Below are 24513 nucleotides of genomic sequence, written 5' to 3'. Positions count from 1 at the left end.
AATTGCCAAAGCTACCATTTTCTCCCAGTGATCTGATCTCTATCGGCTGGAGATCAGTTGTAATAGCAGGAGATCTCCAGCTACTACCTGGATCATGGCAACACTATGCTTTATGGGGTTTTGTAATTAATTGGATGACATTGCAATCTTTATAATTGCTTTATGGTGTTCATACTTCAATTACGTTTTGTTGTTGTTTCAGATATAATAAAATTTTAAAATACTAAGCTGTTCTTGCTCTCCCCTGACTTAAGGTGTACTTTGTAGCAGCTTAAATATTTTCCCCTGATGCACAATATTTCCAAATGGGTAAAAATTGGACACAGACATGGAAACAGTACATATCAAAGCACATCACTGCTACAGCTCATCCCTTATTTAATCAGATTTTTCTCAGCTCTGCCCAGATGATGTTCTCGCTAGATAAATTCTTCAAACTAAACTTCACGCCGATGGTACAGACCATTTTGACTGCAGGATCAGTAGAATTTCCACCAGTCTGACTGGAAAACACTGAGTGAGAACAGACTTTAGAAGGGCCCTGTAAGACCACCACCACCACCACCACCACCACCAATGTTTGCATTCGGGGGAGGGTAGGACACGGACTGTGCCATCCTGAAGGGGGTGCTGAGCTGCATAGGAGCCCGTGTGAACCCTGCACCAGTGTCCATGCCACTTGGATGCCGGCGCTGGGCCCCTGACATTAGTCTGCTCACAAAGCCCTTTCACCCCGGGAAAGGGACATTTTGCAGGCATCAAGTTACTCCTGCAAAATAGCTGGTGTGGTAGCCATTTTGTGATTGGTCCTGCCTCCCATGGCAGTCATTTTTTGGTGTTGCCTTCTTCCCTTTCTCAAAATGTCAAAAGTGCCCACAGGTCCAACAAGATGGGAGACTCCTGGATTTAAGAATGGCATCTGCATTCATGTTAATTGAGGTTTTTTAAAAATAGGAAAATTACTAATTTTCTGGAATTGATTCACTGAAATGATAGGGATGATCCAAATCATTTCTGGATCTATACCTTCTGGCACACAGAACTGTATGTATGCAAGGAAGAGTCTTTGTTCATTATTCAAAGAAAAAACTTCAAGGCTAACTCACATATTTCCATAAATCCAATTGTATCTGCTTAAAGAAAGATGGAAGTAGTTTGCAATGTGGAACAACTCTGATCTGTGCATAGGGAAAATGTGAGGTTTGTCTTGTGATCTCATGTTTTAGATTTTTTTTTTAAATTCACCAAAGTAATCCCTCTGTAGTTATGCACACAAGTACTGATAAATGAATGCAAGTCTGTGTGCAAAATAATGCATTTCAAGAAATAAAATTATAATCAATAATCAGTTATAAAACATTACCAAGTACTCATTTTCTGTAATTCTACAAAATTGATAGATGCCTAAATAAGGACGAATCACCACTTGCATCCACTAGATGTTTCCGGCATAATGCCGAATTGGGGAGTGTTTTGGAGCCCCCCACCCTGGCCATTCTTGGCATGCAATACCCAACCCATGATACTAATATTATGATGACCTTAGCATACAATCAAACACACAGAGACGGTAGCTGGAATGGAAATGGCCACAACTTTATTGGTTACAGCATCAGGCATTGGCATTGCATAGGGGCTGGATCCAAGACATCGGCCCAACCCGCATATCGGCCGATGCATCCTATTCCCAGCCCACCTGCTGGGAGTAGCCTGAGATGGCAGTATGTGGGACCTGCTTGAGTGGCAGCCTGCTGTGTGGGTCCCCTGCCACTTGGAGGGAGGCCACCACCCAGACAGCCCCCAACTGGGCATGTCCTATCCTGACAGCCCCCGTCTGGGCATGTCCAATCCTGACAGCCCCTGACTGGGCATGTCCCTGTTCCGGGTCTCCCCCCTCCCAAACCCCTTATTAGGGTCCCCAGAATAGGGAAAAGGGGGCACGCAGGCTGCCTTTCCCCCCCAAATGGATCCGGCCCCATGCCAAAAACCCCAAGAGTTGTGACAAATTTGACATAACAACCAAACAGCCCAAGTATAGGGAGGGAGGGACAAATTAGGAAGTAGATTCAGCTGGGGAAGGGGGACAGCTTCTTAAATACCTAGCTGGAGGAGCGAATGCGGAAAAAACTCATGCCTGAGCCTGCTTGCTGGCCCCCCGCCCCTATTGACCAAGGGCCTGATTGGTCGTTTGCAATATAGGGCGGGCCAGGAAGGTATGCAGCAGGGTGGGAAAAATTCCCGCTGGAGTTATAGAAGCTATGGCTGCTTCTCTGGCTTCCACTCCAGCAGCCATTATGTGGCAGCATGCAGGCTGTCCAGCTGAGTCCTTGCCACCACAGACAAGCCCCTGAACCTTGTGCCAGCTCCCCACCCCTCCCCAGCATATGCTAGAAACTGGGCCTGTAGATAATTCTACGCCTGGCTCTTCAGAAACAGGAAGGGATGAAATGCTGCAAGCAGTTGAAATTGTGAATGGCAGGCCATAATTAAATTAAAAGTGCTAGCCAGAATCTTCACATATATATGAGATAATGTCTTATTTTCTCTTTGCCTATTTAATTTTTCTCTCATCACAGAAATTACTTTCTTTGCAAGTGATGTTAATTACTTACTAAGAAGGGTTATCATTGCCAATAATTCATCCTACATTTTAATGCTTCATAGTCATTTCTAGCAATTAAAACAGTACTTTATAGCTTACTTTTTTAAAGACACAGACTCATTCAGAGAGAGATTGTGAAAGCATTAATAGCTCCCTCTGCTGTCTCGCAAAAGGCAAAAGGTAAGACCTCCCCCCTCTACATGCTGATATCAGATCTTGTCAGATGTCAGAAGCTAAGCAGGGTTGGTCCTGGTTAGTACTTGGATGGGAGACCACCAAGTAAGTCCAGAGTTGCTACACAGAGCCAGGCAATGGCAAACCACCTCCGGACATCTCTTGCCTTGAAAACCCCTTGAGGGGATGCTATAGGTCAGATGTGACTTGACAACGCTTTCCACCACCACCACCATGCTGATGTAAGTATTCTACGTATGTGAATGTGACACCTAGCTTTGATCCTTAAGCACATGTTGGATATCAACGTAAGTGCAGGGTGACTAAGTTGATGGTTGTGCTGGAAAGCTTTCTGCTGCACTGCAGCCCTAGAACAGGGAATGTAGCTCCTTAGGAGCAGGTTCCAAAGTCCACACCCATGGACCTGCCTCTCTCCAATAAGAAACAACTTTCAGATTCAGAGCACAGTTTGGATGCAGAGTGTGGGAATTGCTGGCCCAGGGTTAGTATCTGGGGGGTAAGCCTCTTAACCTTCTTAACTTTTAACAATAAAAACTCAGAACCCAAATTGGAAAATGGCAACGGCCACAACTTTATTTTCTTCAAACAGCTGTAAAGGCATGGCGTAGCATGAGGGCTGGATCCGGGTAAAGAGGCCGACCCCAATGTGGCCTGTTATGAGGCAAACTGGGAGAGGTTCAGGATGACACTGCTGGGATACCACCTGAATGTGAGCCACTTGGTGGTTCTCCATGCCACTTGGGACGAGGCTTCAGGAAACACCCATCCCCATAGGGCGTTCCAACCACCCAGCCTCTCCCAAAATCCCTTAATGGGATCCCTGGATGCATAGGGATCCCATCAATGCATGAATATAGAAAAACCAAGAATACACTGTACATGGATTTTATGTATGTTCACTGTTACTTTTGAACAGGGCTTCTGGGTATGGTGTGCACTTAATTTTTATTTATATATGTGTGTGTGTTGAATAAATATCATGTTATATTTGTTAGGTTCAGGTGTCTGTCCCTAGCATCCCTTAAGCGAACTCATCCAGGCAGATGGCTCTGAAGTAGTAAGACTTTATTAGGAGCAAATAGATCAAAGAGACTGACTGCTAAAAGCAGAAGAAGGCTAGTAATGACGATACATGATTCAGGTACAAGTATAAAAGCACTGCAGGCTTGAGAAAGTAAACATGACTAACAATTCAGAGATAACACTTCCCAGGCGAGGGAGACATAACAGGAGGGCAGCTGTGGAAACGAAACTGTACACAGGATGAAGGTCTGGGAACCAAGGTCATGACGCAGAGCCAACCCCGGGCCTGCTTATGGCAAGAGCTTGTACTCAGGTTAGGGTCTGACAAAGGTACCTTAGCAGGCCTGACAATAGCAAAGGATTGACAATATTCAAGACATGTACAGCTGGACATGTGATTTAACTCCCACATTTATCTAGGTATTGACCCTTGGTTAATTAGTAAAGGAAAGGTGCAGAGGCTCTTTCTTACAAACCAATGGATACACATACATACAAGATATACATGCGTTCACTGGAAGATGTGAACAGGGCTTCTCAGAGAGTTCAGAGTTTCCAGTCTGAAAGTTTTATAAACCTTAAACAGAAGGTCTAAGTTCTACTGATTCCTACTGGTTTTTATAGCCTCACTTGTAAATTCCTGTTCTGCATAATTTTTTTAGAAATCTCAGAGAGTTCTGAGTTCTACATTGGCTTACAAATATATCTGAGGTAGAAAGTTATGATTCTTGGTTTTTTAGTGGGCAATTTTTACAAGTTTCAGCCAGAGAGAGCTGAACTCTTTGATTCCAGATGGAGAGATCTGGTGACTTGGATCCCTTAGAGGACTATATTTCTTCAGTTCCACTGGTCTGTAAACAAAGTTTTCAGACAGAAGGCTCTGAAACTATTTGCTCCTTTTCTTTTTGGAATAAAGAAAAGAGCCTAAGGCTCTAAATGTAAAGAATATGCAACCTTTTTGGTAGAGGATATGAGGTTTGAACAATTATTTGGACAGGTAATAGATCCCAGCTACTGGGATATGAAGACATGGTCCTCACCCTTTTAGTTATTCAATTTTGCAAAAGCTGAAGTGGTATTAGATATGACATATGCCATAGAACATCCTAACTGAATGCTGTGATGTCTTTGCAGAGACCAAGAGGCTCTGTGAATGTATCTTTAGAATACTTGTCAGTTTTCATGGCCATGATTACTTGTGACCTAGAGGGCTAAAGGTTCATGATACCTCTACTACTAACCCACAAATAATCTACTAACCCACAAATTTGTTTAATGCAATGGGTGAATACAAGGTGTTCTATGCTTTAACATTTGCTGTCTGCCAAGCAAAAACATTTTGGAGACTTTCATTCTTTTTAAGAGAAATAGGGTGCTATTTACTAGCTTCCAGGATTTAGCACCCTACTTCTCTTAAAAAAAGAATGAAAGTCTCCATAATATTTTTGCTTGGCAGACAAATAAATAGTAAATAGACCTTTAATTAAGGACTGGAGAGAAAAATTATGGTTATATGTGTGGATGGCTAAATTAACAGATTCCCTTCATGGGAAGGATGTGGAAGAATTTAAAACTATGTGGTTAAAAGCCTTCGCATAGTGGGACAAGCTGTCAAAAATGAATTTTATTAATATAGTGAACGAGTTGTAGATTCAATTTTTGGTAATTTAGATTATTGTTGAAATAATGTATTAATAAACTGTTTAGACACTTCTCCGGAAGTTCAACACGGTGGTGGCTGGGTAAGGGTACACTGGTGGAGGGCGGTGAGAATAAAATGGGTAGGATAAATTTAATAAGAATGTAATAAATGTATTTTGGGTTTTCTTTTTACTTGTTTATATATATATATCATTCTTATTATGTAGCTTTCCATATTGTTATACCTTTTTTGTATGTATTTTTTTCTTTGTATGTTTGAAAATATAATAATAAAAATTTTTTAAAAAGAGAAGTAGGGTGTAGGGCTGTCGATTCGGTTCGGCCCGACCGAAAAACAGCCAAATTTCCCCTGATTCGACAGTTTTTAGTTCGGGACGAACCGAACTAAAAAATGGCGGGAAACCGGGGGAGCCGAATTTAGCGAGTTCGGGAGTTCACGAATAAATCCGGCAAATTCGGGCCGTCAGTAAGCAGCATTCTCCTCCCCCGGCCAATCGGTGGCCAAGCTGGGTCTTCTTCTGGCCAATCAGTCAGGATTGAGTACTGGAGGAATCAGCTGATGTGCGGCCGGGCCGGGGAGAGAGAGAGAGTGAGAGAAATCCTCGTGTGTGTGTGTGTGGGGGGGGGGGTGCTTGTGCACATTCGCTCCTTTCCGTGGCTGCAGAGGGTGTATTTTTGGGGGTATAGACCCCAAACTTTCAGCAGAGCTTCAAACAAGCCTTCTTAAGAGACCTCCCAAGTTTTGTAAACATTGGGTTTGGGGGTCCCGAGATATGGGCTCCCCCTTTTTCTCTTTCTGTGGCTGCAGGGGCCGCATTTTTGGGGGTACAGACCCCAAACTTTCAGCGGAGCTTTAGACAAGCCTTCTTAAGAGACCCCCCCAAGTTTTGTAGACTTTGGGTCAGGGGGTCCCGAGATATGGGCTCCACCCCTTTTTCCTCCCCCCTTTTCCATTTCCGTGGCTGCAGGGGGCGCTTTTTGGGGGGTGCATCCCCCAAACCTTCAGGATATCTTCAGACGAGCCTTCTTAAGAGACCCCCCAAGTTTTGTAAAGATGGGTTCAGTGGGGGCAGAAATATTGGCTCCCCCTTTTCACTTTCCGTGGCTGCAGGGGGCACATTTTTGGGGGTACAGACCCCAACCTTTCAGTGGAGCTTCAGACAAGCCTTCTTAAGAGACCCCCCAAGTTTTGTAAACATTGGGTCAGGGGACCCCGAGATATGGGCTTTCCCCTTTTCCCTATTGGGATGAATGGATCACCCGATCCTGTATGCATCTCCAGAGCAAAACGTCCCATGCTTAAATGGAACCGTCTTGGATTACCCAGTCCTCCTCCCAGCCCCTCCTGCTGGAACAGAAGACAGCCACAGTAAGACCCCTTTGGGGGCTTTAATCTGTACTTTTTCTCCTGTGTGTGTGTGGGGGGGGTAAAGCAGAGTCTGTGTGTGTGTGTGTGGGGAGGGAGCAGTTTCTGTGGGGGGGGGAAGCCAAAGGGGGCTTTCGCCCGTTCTGCCTGGGGGGGTGTGCCCCCTCGAGTCTCTCTCTCCCTGGTTTGAGGGGGGGCTTCAGTGTGTCCTCAGGTTTTCCCTCATTCATAAGATCGGTTAGGTCTATTTTGATGCTTGCTCAAAACTGGTTTTCAAATGGTGACTTAAAGAATGCATTTGCCTGGTCCCGGGTCTGATGCAAAAGGGGAAATTCCACCCCCTCCTGCTCATTATGCATAGCTAGCTGCCTCTGTCCCTTTCCATGGTTTGCAAACTCCCAGGTGTCAGGTGTTGCTTTGCAGTTGTGGGTGTTGCTTTGCAGTTGTGTTTGCTTTGCAGTGTTGCTTTGCAGTTCTGTTGCTTTGCAAACTTCTTAGCACCTGCCCTGCCCTTGCTCTCATCAGCTGTTTGTCAGGGCTGGGAGCTTTGTGCGTGGGCGGCAAGCTCTGCTCAGAGATGCACATTAAGGGTGGGGGGACCCCTTTCAGGGCCCATATCTCAGCCCCCCCGACCCAATCTTTACAAAACGTGGGGGGATGGCAAGAAGGGTCCTTTGAAGCTCTGCTGAAAGTTTGGGACCTCTACCCCAAAAAATGCCCCCCCAGAGCCACGGAAAGGCATGGTTGTGTTTTTAATGGCTTTATTCGGCCGAATTTTTTCCCCGAACTTTGAATTCCCGCTGAATTGCACGGACCCGAAGTGGGGGAGTTCGGACTTCGGCATATCCCGAATCTAAACGGGCTGAATTCAGCCGAATCCGAACTATACTGAATTTTTTTTAATTCAACAGCCCTAGTAGTGTGCGCACTGTACGTTTGGTCAATCAAGGGTACTGTTATGCACTATTGACAGCACTAGTTAAACTATATTACATTCACATGTGTAAATGAATAGGCCCTGTATCATGCCAATAAAGGTGACTGAACATGAATAGGACCTGTACATTACTAACGTTTTCTTGCATTTACTGAACATGTTACCTTTGTGCAAACATGAAGTCCACTATATGGATTACAGGCAAGCTTCACAGCTGGAACTACTTGATTGAATCATATACAAGTTTGCCATACAATAGTGATCATGCCCATTTGGGGAGCGCTATGGCAAAGATAGCCCCAAAGAATGTGGGATGGCCAGTGCTTTAGAAGCCTAGTTGGATTATATCCCGGTGAAGATTTTATTTCAAAGAACAGAGAATATGCTTTGTTCCAATATGCTTAGAAACTGCTAATGAGTGATTCCCCATTGCTAGAGCTATCAAGGTAAATATCTTCAGTTTGTGCATCTTTTTTTACAAGGCTTTAATTCAAATCTGCTAATGGCTATGCATTTCAGGAAAAAATTAGCATCCTTTGCAGAATGTGTTCAAGTGTCCTCCAGGGCATCCAACCAACAGATTTCAGTAAGGGATTAAGAACTGTTTCGAACATCTCATATCATTTCTGTTTTGTGAAAAACACCAGACCTTAGGTGAAACTGAGATTTCTTTTCTTCCCTGTTTAATTAATCTAAGTTTTTTTTCAATATGAGGTATTAATTTTACAATAAATCAAACCCTAGCCCAACGATTTGTTGTTACCAGTGCTCAAATGTGTAAATGTTTGGCTATTTTAGTCTTTTTTTAATGTTCGAGAAGCCCTCCTTGATCCTTCCCTTTTTTTCAAAAAATCTGAATTTGGCTGATTCTTCTATGCTAACATCATAAACTTAGTTTTTATCTTTTCTTTTTTTGCTGTTTTGGTTTTTAAATGTCTAGGTTTTTTAAAACTAGTTAAAATTTGTTCCTTTAAATAAAATGTTGGAAAAAATGTTTCTATTCCCTGGATTGTGAATGGGTTGGCAACAGGTTCGACTTGTCTGATTTCCTTCCCTAATGCAAACTAGAGAAAGGAGTATTAATTTCTTCTTTGGAAATCAGAGGAGATATTCCTCTATATTACTGTTAACAGGGTCTCCCCTCTCCACCCAGAATGAATGTTTACATGCCATTTCTCTCTTTTTCTGCTTTCAAGAAATCAGCTTATTTCTTTTTACGTACCAAAGGTTTTTAATTAGTCATTTAAACAGACAAGTTTTGTTTATAAAGAGCAGTTGCTCTTTATTTGCACATACAGAGATGCACCTGCCCCCTCCCTTCAGCAAGGAGAGGTCAGCTCCACCCACTGAATAAAAATCAACCAACGATTTTGATCCACGAAATGAACAAAGGTCTGCGTAGCCCATATATGCCAATGTGGTGTGGTGATTAAGAGAGGCAGAATCTAATCTGGGTTCATTTCCCCACTCCTCCTGATGAAGCCTGCTGGGTGACCTTGGGCCAGTCACAGTTCTCTCTGAACTCTCTCAGCCCATGCAGAGGCAGGCAATGGCAAGCCACATCCAAATGTCTCTTGCCTTAAAAAACCTATGGGGTCACCATAAGTCAGTCGTGACTTGATGGTACACACACACACACACACACACAGCCCACATATGCAGCAATACAATTATTTGTTTGTTTATTAACAGCCCATTCCTGAGCTGATGGCGTATGGAGATGGCAGGGAAGAGGCATTTCGCTTACGCCGTTAAACAAAACAAAAAAGCCATTTCGCGGCTTTTTTCTGTTTAACCAGGGTCTTTCACCCCATAGGAAACAGTGAGGCTGCACCTTCTAAAAAGCAGGCGCAGCACTGACATTCCCGGTGCCAGCATACCGGGCCCATATATGCCTGTGGTGTGGTGATTAAGAGAGGCGGACTCTAATCTGGGTTCATTTTCCCACTCCTCCTGATGAAGCCTGCTGGGTGACCTTGGGCCAGTCACAGTTCTCTCTGAACTCTCAGCCCATGCAGAGACAGGCAATGGCAAGCCACTAGGGCTGTCGATTTGGTTCATCCAAACGGAAAAAACAGCTGAATTTTCCTCGATTCGGTGATTTCTAGTTCGGATGGAACCGAATTCAAAAAAGGCGGGAAAACAACGAGCCGAATTCAGCGAGTTGGGGGCAATCATCGAATAAATTTGGCAAATTTGAGGGCTCCGAATCAGCAGCATAACCATAAAGGCATTAAAAACACATTCACGCCTTTCCGCTGCTCCGGGGGGGGCATTTTTAGAGGTTGAGGCCCCAAACGTTCTGCGTAGCTTGAGGTGACCCTTCTTGCAAGAACCCCCAGGTTTGGTGATGATTGGGGCAGGGGGTACCAAGATATAGGGCCCGGAAGGGGTCCCCCCATGATCTGCCAATTACAGCCTTTAAAAACACATTCGAGTTGCAGTTGGGCCTTACCATTACCCCAGCCTGGGGGTCTGGTTGCCTCGGCAGTTGGGCCATACCATTACCCCGGCCTGGGGGTCTGACTAAAAGGCAATTAATCCTGAGTTATGGGGTCCCCCCATCCACCCATTGGAATGAATGGGAGTAGACAATCCTTAATGTGCATCTAGAGAGTGGCAAATGCAAGGCAAAACCTCCCGTGCCAGAGAGTATGTGTGTATGAGTCTGCTAGAATCATATTGGATTACTCCTGAGTCCTCTGCTCCTGATACAGTAGAAGAGAAGAAGACATCCACAGTAAGACCCATTTGGGGGCTTTTCTCTATAATTCTCTATAATTGTGTTTTTAATGGCTTTATTCAGCCGAATGTTTCCTCGAACTCGGAACTTGGCGCTGAATTCTACGGATCCAAATCGGGGAAGTTCGGGCTTTGGCATTTCCCAAATCATAATAAGCCAAATTTTGCCGAATCTGAATTTTACCGAATTTATTTTTCAGCAGCCCTATAAGCCACCTTAAAAAGTCTCTTGCCTTCAAAAACCTATGGGGTCACCATAGGTCAGTCATGACTTGATGGTACACACACACACACAGCCCACATATGCAGCAATACAATTATTTGTAAGCTGATGGCTTACGGAGATGGCAGGGAAGAGGCACACTGTGTCTCCTCCTAAACCGTTTCGCATATGCTGTTACACAACAAAAAAACCTTTTTGCAGCTTTTTTCTGTTTAACCAGGGCCTTTTGCCCCATAGGGAACAGCGAGGCTGCACCTGCTAAAAAGCCTGCTAAAAAGCAGGCGCAGCACCGCTGATCCCAGCGCCAGCGTACCAGGCCAAACCGGGATAGGAAGCCACCTAACCGGTGGCTCCTCCCCCCGGAATGCCCCCGGAACACCCCCCCCTGCGCAGGCGCAGCCACTCTACGTGATTGCACACATGCTGGCGGCGAGGTCATGCCGCCTCCTAAGAGGTTTCGGCCGGAAACCTCAGGAATGCGCATTTAGAATGTGTATATGCCACCTCTCCAAAGTCCAGCTCTTACAGGACCCAATGAGACAATTGGTAGGAATCCCCGAGAGAATACAACCAGCAGGGACCATAAAACATTCCTGGTGACAAAAGAAAGAAACAAAGGTAGTGGTGGAAGGCAGAAAAAAGATAAAAAAGAAACATAGAGGATAGGAAAATGAGATAGAATTACAATAGAAATATGATCAAAATATACCTCCATTGAAATTTCAACAAGTATGTGTGTGCGTTCTCTATTCCACAGTACAAAATAAACCATTCAAAACACCATGGCTTGAGTCAAGGAGAAAAACATGAGACTTTTTTAAAAATCCCCAACCCACTTACCACAAGATATTCTGACTAATTCTGCAGCCAATGGTGGCACACAACCAGGGATTATTCAAGGGACAACAGAAGCCTTATATCAAAATGCAAAGAATGGGGCTACTCCCTCTGACTGGTTAGCAAGAGACTTTGGAGATGGGAGACATTTTGGAAAAGGAAGCATTTCGCCCAGCAGTAGGTATTCAGGAAGAAGACAAGACCATAAAAGGGAGGTAAATCACACTTGTCTTCTCAACTACATTCAAGTCCAGTAGCACCTTAGAGACCAATAAGATTTTGGGGGTATAAGTTTTCCAGAGTATAAACTCCCTTCATCAGATTTTTGAGGTACAAGCTATCGAGAGAATCTCTTCATCAGAAGGAAGCTTTGAATCTCAAAAGCCTGTACCCCGAAAATTTTGCTCGTCTCTATGGTGCTATTGGACTCGACTCTAGTTGCTCTACTGAAGACCAACACAGCTGTCCTCTGAAATGTGTCCTATCAGAATCTTTAAAAAGACATTGCTAACTGAATCTTGCTTGGAATGTCCACTCTACTCTGCACATGTGCCAGATACTTCATTATCCATCATTTTTGTCCTTTTCTATCATTTCTATGAATTAGGGCTGTTGAATTAAAAAAAAATTCGGTATAGTTCGGATTCGGCTGAATTCGGCCCGTTTAGATTCAGGATATGCCGAAGTCCGAACTCCCCCGCTTCAGGTCCGTGCAATTCGGTGGGAATTCAAAGTTCGGGGAAAAAATTCGGCCGAATAAAGCCCCATGGCACAGAGTGGTAAGCTGCAGTACTGCAGTCCAAAGCTCTGCTCACGACCTGAATTCGATCCCGACGGAAGTCGGTTTCAGGTAGCCGGCTCAAGGTTGACTCAGCCTTCCATTCAGGTAGCCGGCTCAAGGTTGACTCAGCCTTCCATCCTTCCGAGGTCGGTAAAATGAGTACCCAGCTTGCTGGGGGTAAAGGGAAGATGACTGGGCAAGGCACTGGCAAACCACCCCATAAACAAAGTCTGCCTAGGAAACGTCGGGATGTGACGTCACCCCATGGGTCAGGAATGACCCGGTGCTTGCCCAGGGGATTACCTTTACCTAAAGCCATTAAAAACACAACAGCGCCTTTCCGCGGCTCGGGGGGGGCATTTTTTGGGGTAGAGGTCCCAAACTTTCAGCGGAGCTTCAAAGGACGTTTCTTGAATGACCCCCCAAGTTTTGTAAAGATTGGGTCAGGGGGGGGCTGAGATATGGGCCCCGAAAGGGGTCCCCCCACCCTTAATGTGCATGTCTGAGCAGAGCTTGCTGCCCACGCAAAAAGCTCCCAGCCTCGACAAACAGCTGAGAAGTTTGCAAAGCATTGCAACACGACTGCAAAGCAACACAACCTTGTAAGCAACAGCTTTGCAACTGTGCAAAGCAACACCTGACACCTGGGAGTTTGCAAACCATGGAAAGGGACAGAGGCAGCTAGCTATGCATAATGAGCAGGAGGGGTGGAATTTCCCCTTTTGCATGGGACTCCAAATGCATTCTTTAAGTCACCATTTGAAAACCAGTTTTGAGCAAGCATCCAAATAGACCTAACCGCTCTTATGAATGAGGGAAAACCTGAAGACACACAACTGAAACCCCCCCTCAAACCAGGGAGAGAGAGACTCGAGGGGGAACACCCCCCCCAGGCAGAACCGGCAAAAGCCCCCTTTGGCTTCCCCCCACCCACAGAAATTGCTCCCTCCCCACACACACACAGACTCTGCTTCCCCCCCCACACACACACACACTCATGAGAAAAATTATAGATTAAAGCCCCCAAAGGGGTCTTACTGTGGCTGTCTTCTGTTCCATCAGGAGGGGCTGGGGAGGACTTGTAATCCAAGATGATTCCAATTAGGCACGGGACGTTTTGCTCTGGAGATGCACAGGATCAGCTGATCCATTCATCCCAATAGGGAAAAGGGGAAAGGGGAAAGCCCATATCTCGGGACCCCCTGACCCAATGTTTACAAAACTTGGGTGGTCTCTTAAGAAGGCTTGTCTGAAGCTCCGCTCAAAGTTTGGGATCTAAACCCCAAAAAATGCGCCCCCTGCAGCCACAGAAAGAGAGAAGGGGGGAGCCAATATTTCTGCCCCCACTGAACCCATCTTTACAAAACTTGGGTGGTATCTTAAGAAGGATTGTCTGAAGCTATGCTGAAAGTTTGGGGGCTGTATCCCCAAAAAAGCGCCCCCTGCAGCCACGGAAATGGAAAAGGGGGGAGGTAAAAGGGGTGGAGCCCATATCTCGAGATCCCCTGACCCAATGTTTACAAAACTTGGGGGGTATCTTAAGAAGGCTCATCTGACGCTCCACTGAAGGTTTGGGTTCTGTACCCCCAAAAATGCGCCCCCTGCAGCCATGGAAAGAAAAAGGGGGGGAGCCCATATCTTGGGACCCCCTGACCCAATGTTTACAAAACTTGGGTGGTCTCTTAAGAATGCTTCTCTGAATCTCTGCTGAAAGTTTGGGGTCTGTACCCCAAAAAATACACCCCCTGCAGCCACAGAAAGGAGTGAATGTGCACAAGCACCCCCACACACACACAAACACTAGGATTTCCCCCCCTCTCTCTCTCCCCGGCCGGGCCGCACATCAGCTGATTCCTCCAGTACTCAATCCTGACTGATTGGCCAGAAGAAGACCCAGCTTGGTCACCGATTGGCCGGGGGAGGAGAATGCTGCTTACTGACGGTTATGCTGCTTACTGACGCCCCGAATTGGCCGGATTTATTCGTGAACTCCCGAACTCGCTGAATTCGGCTCCCCCGGTTGCCCTCCATTTTTGAGTTCGTTTCGTCCCAAACTAAAAACCACCGAATGAGGGGAAATTCGGCTGTTTTTCAGTTCGGGCCGAACCGAATCAACAGCCCTACTATGAATAGCATGAAGAATATGGTTAAAATCTCCCAGCTGCTTTGGCGAAAGGGGATGTAATGAGGGAAGAAAGTGTCAGAAGGTATTTTATGCTCTTGTTTTCTCTGAACATAGAAACTTCTAGTGCCTGGAGTCCCATCAGCAAGGATTTTTGCTGCAGTATGAGAAAAGGCTGGAGGGAGGAGATGGTGAAAAACGACATGAGAACAGAATGTCCACACCTTCGGCTCTTTTTTGAATTCCCTCTTACAGAGAGGCGGGGGGGGGGGGAAATGGCTGTCCTCAAAGGTAGCCAATGGTGATACTTTAAAATCAAAGTGCTAACTAAGTAAACAGCTATAAAAAAGGCAGCTCCTGGCTGAAAAGAACCCTTCAGAACGAAGTACCAAACAGAATTTAAACCGCAGAAAGCAGACATTTCCCATGCACGGAGAGCTGGTTTTAAACAGTTTCCCACTGCACTCCTGTCTGCAGCTGATGTTCATTAGATCTACAGGAGATTTATCACATTTGAAATGTAAATTTATATCAGTGGAAGATGCTTGGCCCTCTATGCCTTGATGCGACCACGTGTCCCATACATTTTTAAGATACCCAATGTATAAATTCTGCTCGGGCATTTACAGCTGAATGCATCTCAAATTGAAGTCAAAAGGCAAAGATATAACAGCACGCTCCATTGCAGGACATGAAGGAGAGAAGAAGAGTTGGTTTTTATAACTTCTTTTTCTCTACCGAAAGGACTCTCAGAGCGGCTTACAATCACCTTCCCTTCTCCCCCTTCAACAACAGCCACCTTGTGAGGTAGGTGAGGCTGAGAGAGTACTGCAAGAACTACCCCAAGGTCACCCAGCTAGCTTTATATGGAGGAGTCCAGATTAGAGTCCGCCACTTGTAACCACTACACCACGCTGGCTCACAGCTTCTTATGGCTGTGAATATTTTCCCACTGTAATAATTGGAACCAAACTAGTCACTTTAATGTATGGATCTAGATAGAAGAAGCATGCAATTGCAAAAAGGAACAGATATCATGACAATATCTTACAATCAAAGGGGACATTTTCATTATGCTGGCTGTTTCTCATCACATTTTTGGAAAGTTGAAAATTTTAAACTCAAAGCAAAAATGACTTTACTACATAGCTTTTTTAAAAAAAAAAATCAGGATTAAGCATGACATTTTAACAGAGGAGAGAAAGCTTCAAAAATAATAGAAGGAATTCTTTAAAATTTGCAATGCAAAGTAAAAAGGATGATAGTAGTTTCCAGATGAGTGCTTCTCTGGTGGGTGCCTTTCTAAGCTTAGATCAAATATTTCAACCCAACATGCAAATCATCTGATCCTCTGGAGAGGCAGCACATACATTGTATTAGTAAATAAATAAATAAATAAAATAAGCCATCCATGAAAAGTAATGCTAACCAGTCATTTCATCATGAAAGGCAAACTATGTATTATTTTTAGATACACATGGGAAGGAAAATCCACCTGTAGGTTTCTGTTGCAGAAAGAAGAGAAATAGTAGCATTGTTCACATGTTACAGTGAGCACACATACTTTCTTACTGTTTGTAAGAAACAGCCAATGCATGTAGGGCTGTCGATTCGATTCCACCCGAACCGCAAAACCGCCGAACTTCCCCTGGATCGGTGGTTTAGCGGTTCAGATGGAACCGAACCACAAAATGGCGGGAAACCGCGGTCCCGAACTCGGCAAGCTCGGGGAACCGCAGAAAAAATTCAGCAGGTTCGGGATCCGCCAAACCTGCCTTTTCCCACCTTTAAGGAGCTCTCTGGAAGGCAAGCAAGCTTGCCTTCCAGAGAGCTCAACCCGGCAGCGGACAGGATCGCCTTCCCTTCCCCCCCCCAATCTCCCAGGTGATCCTGGCACGGGATCTGTTCCCCCAACCTACGCGCCTTCAGGGGGCTTCCCTGAAGGCGCGGGGGGGCCTTTAAAAAGATCTGTGCCTCCCAGCTGGGAGGCACAGATCTGTTCCACCACCACCCCCAGCTGGAAGGCGCAGATCTGTTTAAAAAGCCCCCCCACACACTTTCATGGAAGCCCCGTGAAGGCCCGCGGGGGGGGGGGGATTTTTCCCCAAACTCCAGATCTCGCCTGAATTTCGGGGATCCGAAGCGGGGGAGTTCGGACTTCGGCACGGCCCGAACTTAAAAGGGCCAAATTTTGCCGAAGCCAAACTGTACCGAATTTTTTTTCAACAGCCCTAAATGCATGTTCACTTTGCAAATGAAACCATGGACCAGTAGTTTGTAATGTATCGCATATTCAACTGAACATGCGTTGACCATTAGCCATTTATTTACTAGCTCCTTTGACCAAAGGTCTTGAGCTTAACCATAACAATAATACATAATACAACAACACATAATCAATTTACAACACCCAACGTATACTTAAGGTTAAAACACAGTAGAAACAATTACTAAACATAGCATCACTAATACCATAACAATATATTCCCCCTGAACAACATGCGTTGACTGTAACATCATTCCTAAATTCATGTATAAAGAAAAATCAAGTGTACACTGACAAAGATAATACACACATTCATTGTAGCTTGTAAATAGGGCTAGTGTCACTCAGATAAGGGCAACAGGAATCCTGCATGCATCGGGGGCCATTCTTATAGACCCCAAATGGAGGCACTAGCTTATGAACCAATTGCCTCTGAGCAATTCCTGACAGACTCTGTCCATATGAAGACAAACAGATACACGAACTGGGCCTCTATGACTGGTAGCTGCAACTTTCTGAGGAAAAGGAGATAATAGTTTACTTTAAAAAAAAGCTGGGAATTCAGAAGAACAAGTAGATTGTGGCAATAGATTGTTATTATGTGCCTATAGTAAATGCTCTCTCATATACACTGATGGGATCTGTGCTGGCAGCGACAGACCAAGAAAGGGATCTTGGGGTGGTAGAGGATAGGGCTGTTGGGGGAAAAAACCAATTCGGGCCGGTTCGGATTCCACCGAACTTTAAAGACCCACTTTAAAGACTCACCGCCCCCCTTCCCTGGACTCCCGGGAAAGCGGGCGGTGGGGGTTTAAACTGCTCCGCTCTGCCTGGGCAGGCAGCGCGGAGCACTTTAACCCCCCCCCGCCCAGCTTCCCGGGAGTCCCGGGAAGGGGGGTTGGGTCTTTAAAGTGGGTCTTTAAAGTTCGGCAGAATCTGTACCGGCCCCCGCCCAACAGCTGAGCGTCGGGACCAGGCAGCGGAGCAGTTTAAAGTGCTCCGCACTGCCTGCCCAGGCAGAGGGGAGCACTTTAAAGACCCACCGCCCGCTTTCCCAGGACTCCCGGGGAGGGGGGTTAAACTGCTCCGCGCTGCCTGACCAGGCAGCGCAGAGCACTTTAAACCCCCCCGCCCTACTTCCCGGGAGTCCCAGGAAGCCGGGTGGTGGAGGGGGTTAAACTGCTCCGCTGCCTGGTCCCGACGCTTAGCTGTTGGGCGGGGTCCGGCCCAACAGCTGAGCTTCGGGACCCAGCCTTGATAGGGCAGGGGATGTGGCTCAGTGGCAGAGCCTCATCTTTGCATGCAAAACATCCCACGTCCAATTCCCGCCATCTTCAATCAAAAAGGAGCAGGTAGCAGGCGATGTGAAAGGCCTCCATCTGAAATCCTGGAGTGCAACTGCCAGTCTGGGTAGACAATACTGACTTTGACGGCCCAAGGGTCTGATTCAGTATAAGGCAGCCTCATGTGTGTTCATGTGGTTTCTGAGTCTTTGACAGCCCTGTCAGTAGTGTACTAGAAAAGGAACTCTAAACACTTTTTGGGCAAGTTTTTGTTCCTTCCAAGTTGAAGCACTCTCAGATCTCCCTTTGTCTTCCTGTGTGTGATGAGCTGGCTGTCGAATGTCTTCATGTCTTGTAATTGATAGCTTTGATCTTAAAAGAATGCATAAAAATGTAAGGGCAATTACACCTTCAGGTATTGTTCTCCCACCATCAAAAACAACGTGACATGATGCTTGTCAGAGCAGGTTTTAATTACTCAGCCTCTATTCACTAAACATCTCTGTGGGAAGCAGTTTTTGGCAAATATTATCAATGTTGCTCATGGGTGTATTGAGCAATGTACAGAGAATGTAATTGAATTATAATTAGTTATGCTAGATATAAATATATAACACTTCAATTTCTCTGTCCCCACAAGGACATTCCCACTGAGCTCTTGGGAGTTTTCTAAATTTTCCCTCCAGGGCTGCTGAGGGAAGCATGGAACCTCTAGCAAGGGTGTTAAAGTTCGCCTTTGCTTGTTTACTTCTATAGTATGAATATACTGAGCAGGAGCCAGCTGGCATCTTACCTTGGAGGGAGCAAGGTAAGTTGGGGGGCACCTAAGATCCATTTGTCTTTCGGTGTTGTATAATCTTTGTGTGAGCTCTTGACCCATAGAACCAGAAATCACCACAGAGACAATCAGATTCCAAGCAGATGGCTTTTACTGGTCAAATAGGCAATACAGTGCATTGAGGATAAGATGACAGCTATGAGTTGTCTTGCTCGTTAGTTGGAAATATAAGGCATAGAAACGGCGGGAGATTACAAAGCATAAACAGAGCACTATTTCCCAGGAGTGGCTTTCCCAGGCTTTGGTATGTGGAGCCGTCCTTGAAGTCTGGACGTTTCAGCAAAGGAACGAAAGGAAACATCTAAACCGAGATAACAGCCTGACACTTTGCCTCACTGTCAACTTTGCTTGTTCTTTATTGAGTGTTATTAATAATTGGGGAGAGAGACCCAATAGCTCTAATCTTTTAACCGATTCCATCCACCATTTAGATTTAAACTGGTCCAACCAAAGAAAGGGAAGTAAGCCTTGTGAGTAAGCTTCATGGGTAAAAATACTTACAAAATAGTTTGTATGAAGTAGCCCTGCTGGTTTGAAAATGCCGTTTTAGGGTTCCATGAAAATATGTAGTAACGTTCACCTGTCAATGTCCTCTCTTCCCATATGTACTTGTTCTAATATTAAATTCATCTTAATAGTTGGTACTCCCCACTCCACCACCACCAACGCAGGGAAATCACAATGATGTTGCTTCAGGGAGAGGGAGGTTTTCAGCTCTGTAGGCTGAGAAATGGTTCCTGGCTCTAACAGATGTTTCTGATATAAAGGCCATTAAGAATTTTATGGGCCTTTACTTACCTCGTTCTTCTTGCCATGGGATTTGCTAATAGGGGCTTGAAATTAATGTAATAGTTCAATAAATTTCTCTACTTTTTGGAGCCAAATGCCTGTGATATTAAATATAGAAAGGGGAAAATTACACTTTTTAAAGCCAAATTCTTATTATATTAAATGTCAAAAAAAGAAATAGAGTATTTCTATGTTGCAACACAAGGCCTCTTTCACAGAAAGTGAGAGCCCCGCCAAATCAGATCAGTGGCTCATCTAGTCCAGCATTCTGTGTCACACAGCAGCCAGCCAGCTGCTCTGGCAGGGTTGCTATGTGGACAGCAGAAAATGTCACACCTCTCTAGGAATTGCTGGAAACTCCATGGTTTTACCCACCAAGTACATTGGATACACTCAAGTTCCAGTATTAAGGGAGAAGGAGAAAAAGCTTTCTCTATTTACTTTCTCCACCCCATTCATAATTTTATAAACCTCTGTCATGCCCCCCACCCATTAGTCGTCTTATTTCTAGACTGAAAAGTCCCTGAGTCTTCAGCCTTTCCTCAAAGGAATGGTGCACTGACCCTTTATCATCTTGGTTGCCCTCTTGTGCACTATTTCCAGCTCTGCAACATCCTTTTTACAACAGGCAGAACACACAGTTATGACAGGCAGAACTCCCATTGAGGGCACACCATAGCTTTATAGAAGGCATTATAATATTGGCCTGTTTGGTCTCAATCTTTTCCTACTAATCTCCATCACAGAGTTTGCCTTCCCCCCCCCCAACTGCTGCTGCATACTGAGTCAATCTTTTCATCAAGCTTTCCACTACAAGCCTGTGACCTCTTTCACTCTTGGTCTTGCCCCCATTCCTAGGGGAGGGGCTGCGACTCTGTGGTAGAGCATCTGCCCTACATGCCTAAAGTCCCAATTCGATACTCGGGCTCTCTGGTCAAATGGTTGCAGGTGATGTGTAAGACCTCTGCCTGAGACCCTGGAGAGCTGCTGCCAGTTAGAATCAGCAATACTGACTTTGATAGACAAATGGTCTGATTCAGTAGGCAGCTTCATGTGTTCTGTTCAGACTACATCAGCATATATTTAATATTAGGATTTATGGGTTCAATATGTATCACCTTACTCTTACCAATGGTTGTTTTTTTTAAAAAAATTGTTAAACCAAACAAAATAAAAACAAGGGCCTAAAACACACATTACTGAATACATTGACATCGAGATGTACAAGCTCAAACGAACTGCTCATTCTGGACAGAAAAATATTCCATTTTCCAAACTTTTGGGACTTTTGGCCATGTAATAGACAGGTTAAATTACACAGACGAGTGCACTCTATCAGTTTCTCCAATCATTCCTCCTTCCACAGGATTAGATTCTTTCAGTTTTGGGCAAGTATTAACCTTGCCAATGTTGCAGAATTAAGCACCTTCAGAGATCACCATAGTAATCATATTCCAGCATTCTATACACTTACCCACGTTGAATTTCATTTGCCACACTGTTGCCCACTCACCCAATTTATAGAGATCTTCTTGGAGCTCTTCACAATCCACTTTGTTTTTGACCATCCTCAACAATTTAGTATCATTTGCAAACTTGGCTGCTAAACTGCTCATCCTAATTCAAATAATTTATGAACAAATTAAATAGCACCAGCCCTAATACTGATCCTTGTAGGATCCCACTGTTTACTTCCCTCCATCAGGAACTGTCCATTTCTTCCTACTCTTGGCTTCCTGTCACTTAACCAATTTTTGATCCATAAGAGGACCTGTCCTCTTATCCTGGGACTGCTATCTTTATTTAAACAAACCGTGCATTCCTGAGCCGTGCCGGCAGCCCACACCAAAGTCTTCAGGAGGCCGGCGAAGGCCCACACCGACATCCAAATTTCGGCAGAAGCCGCAGCGGCAACCAGGGAGGCGTTCCTGTGGCATAATGGCATCCGGGAGGTGTTCCCGGGGCATAACAGCATCTCAGGAGGTGTTCCCAGGATGTTATGGCACCGGCCAGAGGGCGGGGCCACCATTATGCAACCTCCTGAGCCGTTTCGGTTTGGGAACGCCCCCTCCCCCCCTGAGATATGCCACCTTTTAGGTGACATATCTCCCGTGCAACCCTATGAGGATTGCACTATTTTTTTGCGCCAGGCGGAGGTTTCGGCCAGGCCGCTGTGTTGCCTGCTAAGCCCGGCGCAGGCATTCCAGTCAGGAATGCGCTGTTAGTTTTTTGGTAATTTATGGAGAGTTTTTCTTCTTGACGGTATACGGTGAAGGCGCGGAGGGCTCTTCTGAGGCCCACTTGTGAGTAGGACAAGATGACTGTATCATCCGCTTATAATAGGGCAGGAATCATTCTATTAGCCAGCTTTGGTGGATGGTAGCTCGGGTTCCTTAATTTTTGCGCCAGGGTGTTAATATAGAAGTTAAAAAGTAAAGGGGCCAAGATACAGCCCTGCTTTACTCTTTTTCCAAGCTGGATCCTGCTTGGAAGATGGCCTTGGGAAGTATATCTTACTTTTAGGAAATTCCTTTCATGCAGCGTGCGGATGCAGCAGGTTTAGTCTTGGGTCTATTGAGGAGTTCTCAAATTTTGACCACAGACTGGACCTAAATATACTGTCAAATGCTTTGAAATCCACAAAGGCTGCGTGTAGTGCTCCATTTGGTTTGGAGCTATATTTCTGTCAGGATCAGGCATCTGTCCCTAAGCAAACTCATCCAGACAGGTAGATCTGAAGCACTAATACTTTATTAGGAGCAAAAGGACAGATTAAAGAACTGACTGCCTCCAGGCAGGTGAGGCTGGTAATGGCAAACACAGGCCAGTCACATGTTTAAAGGCCCCACGGGCTTAAAGGTAAACATCCCTAGGTAACCCTGAGATAAGCGGTTCCCAGGAAGACAGACTAAACAATACCACAGCTGCAGAAAAACAGGACGAGCGAAACTGTACACAGAAGTTTACAGGCATGAGAACCAAGGTCTCGACATGTAGCCAGAACCTGGCCTAACTCATGTCAAGAGGCTTACACCAGCTAAAAAACAAAAGGCCTGACAATTTCTCTGCGAGGTGATGGAGTACTAGGCACTGGTCTATAGTGGATCATCCAGCTCTGAAGCCTGCTTGTTCTTCCAGTAGTATGTTTTCTCTATCAATATTCTTGTTGCCAAATTGGGAAAATGTGATTTAGATCCTGCTACTGTTAGATGCATCTGTAATTGGGTGACAGATCGCACCCAAAGGGTGCTTGTTAATGATTCCTCACCCACTTGGAGAGGAGTGACAAGTGGAGTGCCTCAGGGATCTGTCCTGGTCCCTGTGTTGTTCAATATCTTCATAAATGATTTGGATGAAAGAATAGAGGGGATGCTTATTAAATTTGCAGATGATACTAAATTGGGAGGGGTAGCAAATACAGTAGAAGACAGAGCCAGGATACAGGATGATCTTGACAGGCTGGAGAATTGGGCTAAAACCAATAAAATGCATTTCAACAGAGATAAATGTTCTGCATTTAGGTAGGAAAAATCAAATGCATAATTATAGGATGGGGAGACTTGTCTCACCAGTAGTGTGTGTGAAAAGGATCTTTGGGTCTTTGTAGACCAAACACTGAACATGAGTCAGCAGTGTGATGCAGTAGCTAAAAAGGCAAATGCAATCTTGGGCTGCATCAAAAGTATAGTGTCCAGATCACGTGAAGTGATGGTATTGCTTTACTCTGCTCTGGTTAGACCTCCCCTAGACTATTGTGTTCAGTTTTGAGCACCACAATTTAAGAAAGATGTAGACAAGCTGGAACGTGTCCAGACAAGCTGAAACATGTCCAGAGGAGGACAGTAAAGATGATGAGGGGTCTGTGGACTAGGGCTGTCGATTCGGTTCGTCCTGAACCAAAAAACCGCCGAATTTCCCCTGATTCGGCGGTTTCCGGTTCGGGACGAACCAACTTCAAAAAAAGGCGGGAAACGGGGGAGCTGAATTCCCCGACTTCGGGGTGTTCAGCAAATAAATTTGGCAAATTCGGGGTTCTGTGTAGCAGCATAACTATCAGGCTCCCCCCCCCCCCGCGCACCTTCAGGGGGCTTCCCTGAAGGCGCGCGAGGGGCTCTTTAAACAGATCTGCGCCTAACAGCTGTTAGGCGCAGATCTGTTTCCCCACCACGCGCGCCTTCACAGGGCTTCCCTGAAGGCCCGCGGGGGGGCCTTTAAACAGATCTGCACCTCCCAGCTGGGAGGCATAGATCTGTTTAAAGGGCCCCCTGCGCGCCTTTAGGGAAGCCCCGTGAAGGTGCACAGGGGGGGAAACAGCTGTTAGGCGCAGATCTGTTTAAAGAGCCCCCCACGCACCTTCACAGGGCTTCCCTGAAGGCGCGCGGGGGCTCTTACCCCCCCGAATTTCCCCCGAACTCTGGATCTTGCACCGAATTTCACGGATCCGAAGCGGGGGAGTTCAGACTTCGTTACATCCCGAATTTAAAAGGGCTGAATTTTGCTGAAGCCGAACTTTACCGAATTTTTTTTTTCAACAGCCCTACTGTGGACCAAGTCCTATGAGAAAAGGTTGAAGGAGCTGGGTATGTTTAGCCTGAAAAGAAGAAGACTGAGAGGGGATATGATAACCATCTTCAAATACTTGAAGGGCTGTCATATGGAGGATGGCACTGAGTTGTTTTCTATTGCCCCAGAAGGTCGGACCAGAACCAACGGGTTGAAATTAAATCAAAAGAGTTTCCGTCTAGACATTAGGAATAATTTTCTAACAGTTAGAGCTGTTCCTCAGTGGAACAGGCTTCCTCGGGAGGTGGTAAGTGCTCCTTCCCCAGAGGTTTTTAAGCAAGACT

The sequence above is a fragment of the Euleptes europaea genome, chromosome 11 (assembly GCF_029931775.1).
Source record: "Euleptes europaea isolate rEulEur1 chromosome 11, rEulEur1.hap1, whole genome shotgun sequence".
Lineage (NCBI taxonomy): Eukaryota > Metazoa > Chordata > Lepidosauria > Squamata > Sphaerodactylidae > Euleptes > Euleptes europaea.
The sequence above is the reverse complement of the archived record's forward strand: the minus strand, read 5'-3'. Positions refer to the sequence as shown.